Genomic DNA, 6848 nt, shown 5'->3' on the forward strand with positions numbered 1-6848 from the left:
GGAAATTCAAGCAACACACACAAAATGCTGGTGGAACACAGCAGGCCAGGCAGCATCTACAGGAAGAAGTACAGTTGACATTTCAGGCCACGACCCTCCATCAGGACTAACTGAAAGAAGAGATGGTATGAGATTTGAAATTTGGGAGGGGAAGATCTGAAATCATAGGAGAAGGCAGGAAGAGGAGGGATGAAGCTAAGAGCATAAGGCATAGGAGCAGAATTAGGCCATCTGGCCCATCATGTCTGCTCCACCATTCAATAATGGTTGATCCTTCTCTTTTCTCCTCCTCAACCCCAATTCCCAGCCTTCTCCCAGTAACCTTTGATGCTATATCCAATCAAGAACCTATCAATCTCTGCCTTAAATATGCCCAACGACCTGGCCTCCACAGCTGCATGTGGCAACATATTCCACAAATTCACCACTTGTAGGCTAAAGAAATTTCTCTGCATCTCTGTTTTGAAAGGGAGCCCCTCTATCCTGAAGCTGTACCCTCTTGTCCTAGACTCTCCCACCATGAGAAACATCCTTTCCACATCTATTCTGTCTAGGCTTTTTGACATTTGAACGGTTTCAATGAGATCCCCCCTCATCCTTCTGAATTCCAGCAACTACCAACCCAGAGCCATCAAACATCCTTCGTATGATAATCCATTCATTCCTGGAATCATCCTTGTGAACCTTCTCTGGACCCTCTCCAATGCCAGCACATCTTTTCTAAGATGAGTGGCCCAAAACTGTTCACAATACTCAAGGTGAGACCTCACTAGTGCCCTATAAAGCCTCAGCATCACATCCTTGCTCTTGTATTCTAGAACTCTTGAAATGAATGCTAACATGGCACTTGCCTTCCTCACCACCGACTCAACCTGCAAGTTAACCTTCAGAGTGTTCTGTACAAGGACTCCCAAGTCCCTCTGCATCTCAGATTCGTTTATTTTCTCTCCACTTAGAAAATAGTCCGCGCATTTATTTCCACTACCAAAGTGCATGACCATGCATTTTTCAACATTGTATTTCATTTGTCACTTTCTTGCCCATTCTCCTAATCTGCCTAAGTCCTACCTGTTTCTTCAACACTATCAGCCCATCCACCAATCTTTGTATCATCTGCAAACTTGGTAACAAAGCCATCTATTCCATCATCTAAATCATTTATATACAGCATAAAAAGAAGTGGTCCCATTACCGACCCCTGTGGAACACCACTAATTACTGGCACCCAAATAGAAAAGGATCCTTTTATTCCCACTCACTGCCTCCTACTAATCAGCCAATGCTCTAACCACATTAGTAACTTTTAAACCACAAAGCAACTTTGAAATAATTACACACACAAAATGCAGGTAGAACACAGCAGGCCAGACAGCATCTATAGGGAGAAACACTGTCGACATTTCGGGCCGAGACCCTTCCTTAGATTTCCTCGTGTTTGCTCTTTGAAATAATTAAGCATGAAAGGTGAAATGTTTAAGTGGAAGCTTCTTCACTCAGAGGGTGGTGAGAGCGTGGGATGAACTGCCAGTACAAGTGGGGAATGCAATTTTTATTTCAATGTTTAAGGTAAGTCTGAATAGGTTAGTGGATGGGAGGGTTATGGATGGTTATGGTCCAGGTACAGGTTGATGGGATGAGGCAGATTAAATGATTCTGCATGGACTAGATGAGTCGAAGGGCCTCTATGCTATAGTTTTCTATGACTCTATAAAGTACTGAGTACAGTAGGAAACAAGGCGTGTTGAACTCTCTTCTCAAGAATGAATGTTGGCCAGGATACAAATGAGAATTCCCAGGCCCTGTTTGAATTGTAACATGAGATCTTTAATGTTTGTCATAAAGCAAAACAAGGTTTCAGTTTAATATCTCATTCAAGAAATGATTCCTCCACTAGAGCATATCAAAGTGTCATAATTAGCTACATACGCCCTGTCTCTGAACTGGGACTTCGACCCACAATACAGCTAATGCCCAAATCTGCTCAAGCACAACTAATGTAAAAATGTAGTCATAGAGCACTGCAGAACAGAACAAGATTCTTTAGCCCATCTAGTCCATGCCAACCTGTTTTTTTTGTTAAGTTTCATCTACCCCCAACTGACTATACTTACCCAAGCTTCTCTTAATCACTTTGCATTTGAATCCACGTCCACCACTTCCGCTGGAAACTCATTCCACGCTAGTGAAGAAGTTCCCTCTCATGCTCCTCTTAAATATTTCACCTTTCATCCTAATCTTATGATCTATAAACCATATAACCATATAACAATTACAGCATGGAAACAGGCCATCTCAGTCCTTCTAGTCCATACTGAACGCTTACTCTCACCTAGTCGCACTGAGCCCCACTCAGCCCATAACCCTCCATTCCTTTCCTGTCCATATACCTATCCAATTTTACTTTAAATGACAATACCGAACCAGCCTCTACCACTTCTACTGGAAGCTCGTTCCACACAGCTACCACTCTCTGTGTAAAGAAATTCCCCCTCATGTTACCCTTAAACTTTTGCTCCCTAACTCTCAACTCATGTCCTCTTGTTTGAATCTCCCCTACTCTCAATGGAAAAAGCCTATCCACGTCAACTATCTATCCCCCTCATAATTTTAAATTCCACTATCAAGCCCCCCTCAACCTTCTACGCTGCAAAGAATAAAGACCTAATTTGTTCAACCTTTCCCTGTAACTTAGGTGCTGAAACCCAGGTCTTGTTAAAAGTTCAATGTTCAAAGTATGGTTTATTATTAAGGTACATATTTGTCACCATATAGAACCCTGAGATTAATTTTCTTGTGGCATATGCAGTAAATCCAAGAAATGTAATAGAATCAATGATAGAATGCGTCCAAGACAAACAACCAATGTGCAAGAGAACAAACTGCACAGATACAGCAAATACAAAAAAGAAATAATAATAATAATAAATAAGCAATAAATATTGAGAACATGGGATGAAGAGTCCTTGAAAGTGAGTCCATAGATTGCGGGAACAGTTCAGTGATGGGGCAAGTGAAGCTATCCCCCTTGGTTCAAGAGTCTGGTGGGTGAGGGGTAATAACTGTTTCTGAACCTGGAGGTGTGGGTCCTGAGGTTCTTGTAACTCCTTCCTGATGGCAGCAGCAAGAAGAGAACATGGCCTGGAAGATAGGGGTCCTTGATGATGGATGCTCCTTTCCCATGACTACAATCCATGTAGATGCGCTCAAGGTGGGGAGGGCTTTACCCATGATAGGATGGGCCGTATCCACCACTTTTAGTAAGATTTTCTGTTCAAAGACATTGGTGTTTCCATGCCAGGGCATTCCAAGAATAAACAGATTGGAGTCCTTCAATGAAAAAATATTGTTTGTTGTTTCAGACCCGTTTTCTAATCTGAACTATTACAGCTAACAAAGGGTTAATCCAAAATTGCACCTCGCACTCTTTAGCTGGCACAGCACAAATGTAAAATCTCAGTGTCAACAAGATTAACCTTATACTTCTATGAAGACCATTCACAATTGCTCTTTCCAAACTCATCCAAAATAAATATCGAAGAGGAATTTGCCTAAGGTCCTTTTAGTTTTAGATATAAAAAAGTTCACAACTACTTTGTTACGTAAGCAGCTGTTCTGGTTGGTGGGAGGGGGGTGAAATGGGCATCCCTTCACAAAAACAATTATGTTCTGAGGAACAATTAGATGTTGTGCACCAAGCTGGTAATATAGTGAGAAACAACACGTTGATGTCACATTTAGGATGGTGCCTCTTTCAATAAAAATCAGACTGAATTCAGGCAGTGTGGGGCCAGCTAAATAGCCTTCAGCCATGATACCATTCATCCATGTCATAGCTCTGGTTACACTGCACACCACAGCTCTGGCAACTCTGGCTGAAAACCCACAGCACGATGAATGCTGCAGGGGAATCAGTTTTCAATCAATGTATTTTCAACACCCAAAGAACCTGATGTAAAAGATGATAGTACAGCCACAAACACCAGGTGATTTCTAGTTTCACTTTCATTTTCTCAATCAGAAGAGAAATAAAGAAAGAGCAGTTGAAGAGTTCAGCAGAGGTCTATCATTCAGACTGACATCAGGCCTCATTTTTGTTTAAAACAGGGGCTCCCAACCTTTTTTATGCTTTGGCTCCCTACCAGGGTGTTACTCATTCAACAAATTAATAGCAATAGGATATAATTACTCCCTTTATATCTCATTGCTGACCGTTTATACTTTAAGTACAGAGGGTCCATGGGGTCCAAGTCCAGAGCTCCCAGAAAGTGGCCATGAAAGTAAGTAGTGAGCTTGTCTTCATTGGTTGAGACAGTATCAGAATGAGAAAGTTGGGGTGCAGCCCTACAAAATGTCACATACAGTGCAAACAATCTGGGTTCAATTGCCACTGCTGTCTGTAAGGAGTCTGTGCATTCTCCCCGCGACCACATGGGTTTCCTCTGGGTGCTTTGGAACACTCCCACATTCCAACGATTACGGATTAGGGTTAGTAGGTTGGCACCAGAAGCCGGGCGACACTTGCCAGCTGTTCTCAAACTATGTTGGTTGTTGACTCAGATGACGCATTTCACTGTGTGTTTCAATGTACATGTAAATCTAATCTTTAAAACTGTGATTAAGTCACGTAAAATTCAAATCACGTTTATTATCACTGATATGTTGTGCAATTGGCTTTGTGGCAATATAGTGCAAGACTAAAAATCACTGTGTTACAATCAATAAAGAAATGTATAGATACATAAATAGAGCTAAAGAGGAGTAGAGAGATAGTGTTTATCTAAGGTTCAGAAATCTGATGGCAAGAAGGTTTGGGGAATTGTGTACAATTCTGGTTCCCCTATTACAGGAAGGATGTGGGAAATCTGAAAAGGGTGTAAAAGGGGCTTCCCAAGTTGCGACCTGGAAAGGAAAGGATGGACAAACTTGGGACCTTCTCTCTGTAATGACAGAGGCTGACAGGAGACCAGATAGACATTTATAAAATTATGAGAGACACACATAGGGTAGACAAACCCCCATTCTAGTTACCCTCTCACTCCTTTTCTCCTCATCAGCCCATCACCTCTCTCTGGTTCCCTTTCTCCTTTCCTTCCTTCCATGGTCCACCATCCTCTCCTATTCAATTTCTCCTTCTTCAGCCCTTTACCCCTTCCACCTATCACCTCCTAGCTTCATCACACCTCCCCACTCACCCACCATTCCACTCACCTATCACCTGCTAGCTTTATTCCTTCCCCTCTCCCCACTTCTGCTAGCTGTCCTCTTCCTTTCCAATCCTGATGAAGGGTCTTGGCCTAATATGCCAACTGTTTATTCCCCTCCATTACCTGCAGAGCTCCCCCAGCATTTTGAGAGAGTGAGTGTGAGTGCCAATTGCTCAAGATTTCCGGCATCTGCACATCTCTTATGGTAAGAGATAAAGTTATCATTGATAAAAAAATTGACAATTTTTATAGAGAGGCTTTTCTGCTACAATGTTAAATGGTCATTTTCTCCAGACTTAAAGCAATTCAAACAAGTAACTTCATTTCATAAGATGAATATTCAGAAAGTTCTATAAGTAGTTTTTTTTAAACTTAAGAAAGTTTTGGTGATACTTAAAACTAAAGTAACAATGTTGTACATTTTAAAGAGAGCCATCTTATTGAAGGAGGCAGTTAACTAAGGAAATGACATTATTTAATTCACTCATCGTGCAAGTTTTAAATTTTAGCCCTCTAAATGTAATGAAATTCTATTCCCAGTATAGGTGTGTAGCATTACATCAAGAGCACTCAGTTCCTAGCCTGGCAACAGTGCTTAAAGTAAATCTATTATCGAAGTACATATATGTCCCAATATACAACCCTGAGATTCATTCTCTTGCAGAAACTGACAACAGATACAAGGAAACACAGTAGAATCAATGAAAAACTATATACACACAGAGAGGGACAAACAACCAATATACAAATACAAAAAAAGAGAAAAAGAGAGAAGCAGAATGAGAAAATGTTGGAGAGACCCTGAAAGTGAGTCCATAGGTTGTGGAAACAGATTAGTACGGAGGTCACACACGAGGAAATCTGCAGATGCTGGAAATTCAAACAACAACACACACAAAATGCTGGTGGAACACAGCAGGCCAGGCAGCATCTATAGGGAGAAGTGCTGTCGACATTTCGGGCCGAGACCCTTCGTCAGGACTAACCGAAAGGAAAGATAGGGGAAGACCGGAGGGGGTGGGATGAAGCTAAGAGCTGGAAAGGTGATTGGCGAAAGTGATAGAGCTGGAGAAGGGAAAGGATCATGGGACAGGAGGCCTCAGGAAAAAGAAAGGGGCGGGGGGTAACACCAGAGGGAGATGGAGAACAGGCAAACAACTGAATATGTCAGGGATGGGGTAAGAAGGGGAGGAGGGGCATTAACGGAAGTTAGAAAAGTCAATGTTCTTGCCATCAGGTTGGAGGCTACCCAGCCGGTATATAAACCACCCCCCCTCCTTTCTTTCTCCCGAGGCCTCCCGTCCCATGATCCTTTCCCTTCTCCAGCTCTGTATCACTTTCGCCAATCACCTTTCCAGCTCTTAGCTTCATCCCACCCCCTCTGGTCTTCTCCTATCATTTCACATTTCCCCCTCCCCCCACTACTTTCAAATCTCTTACTGTCTTTCCTTTCGGCTAGTCCTGACGAAGGGTCTCGGCCCAAAACGTCGACAGCACTTCTCCCTATAGATGCTGCCTGGCCTGCTGTGTTCCACCAGCATTTTGTGTGCAGTGCTGCAGTGAAGGGTTCAGGAGCATGATTACTGAAGGGTAGCACATTACCAAATCCCCACAATTCCCCTATCCTAGAGGATATAAATAAAT

This window comes from Hypanus sabinus, chromosome 14, assembly GCF_030144855.1.
Source record: "Hypanus sabinus isolate sHypSab1 chromosome 14, sHypSab1.hap1, whole genome shotgun sequence".
In the NCBI taxonomy this organism is placed as follows: domain Eukaryota; kingdom Metazoa; phylum Chordata; class Chondrichthyes; order Myliobatiformes; family Dasyatidae; genus Hypanus; species Hypanus sabinus.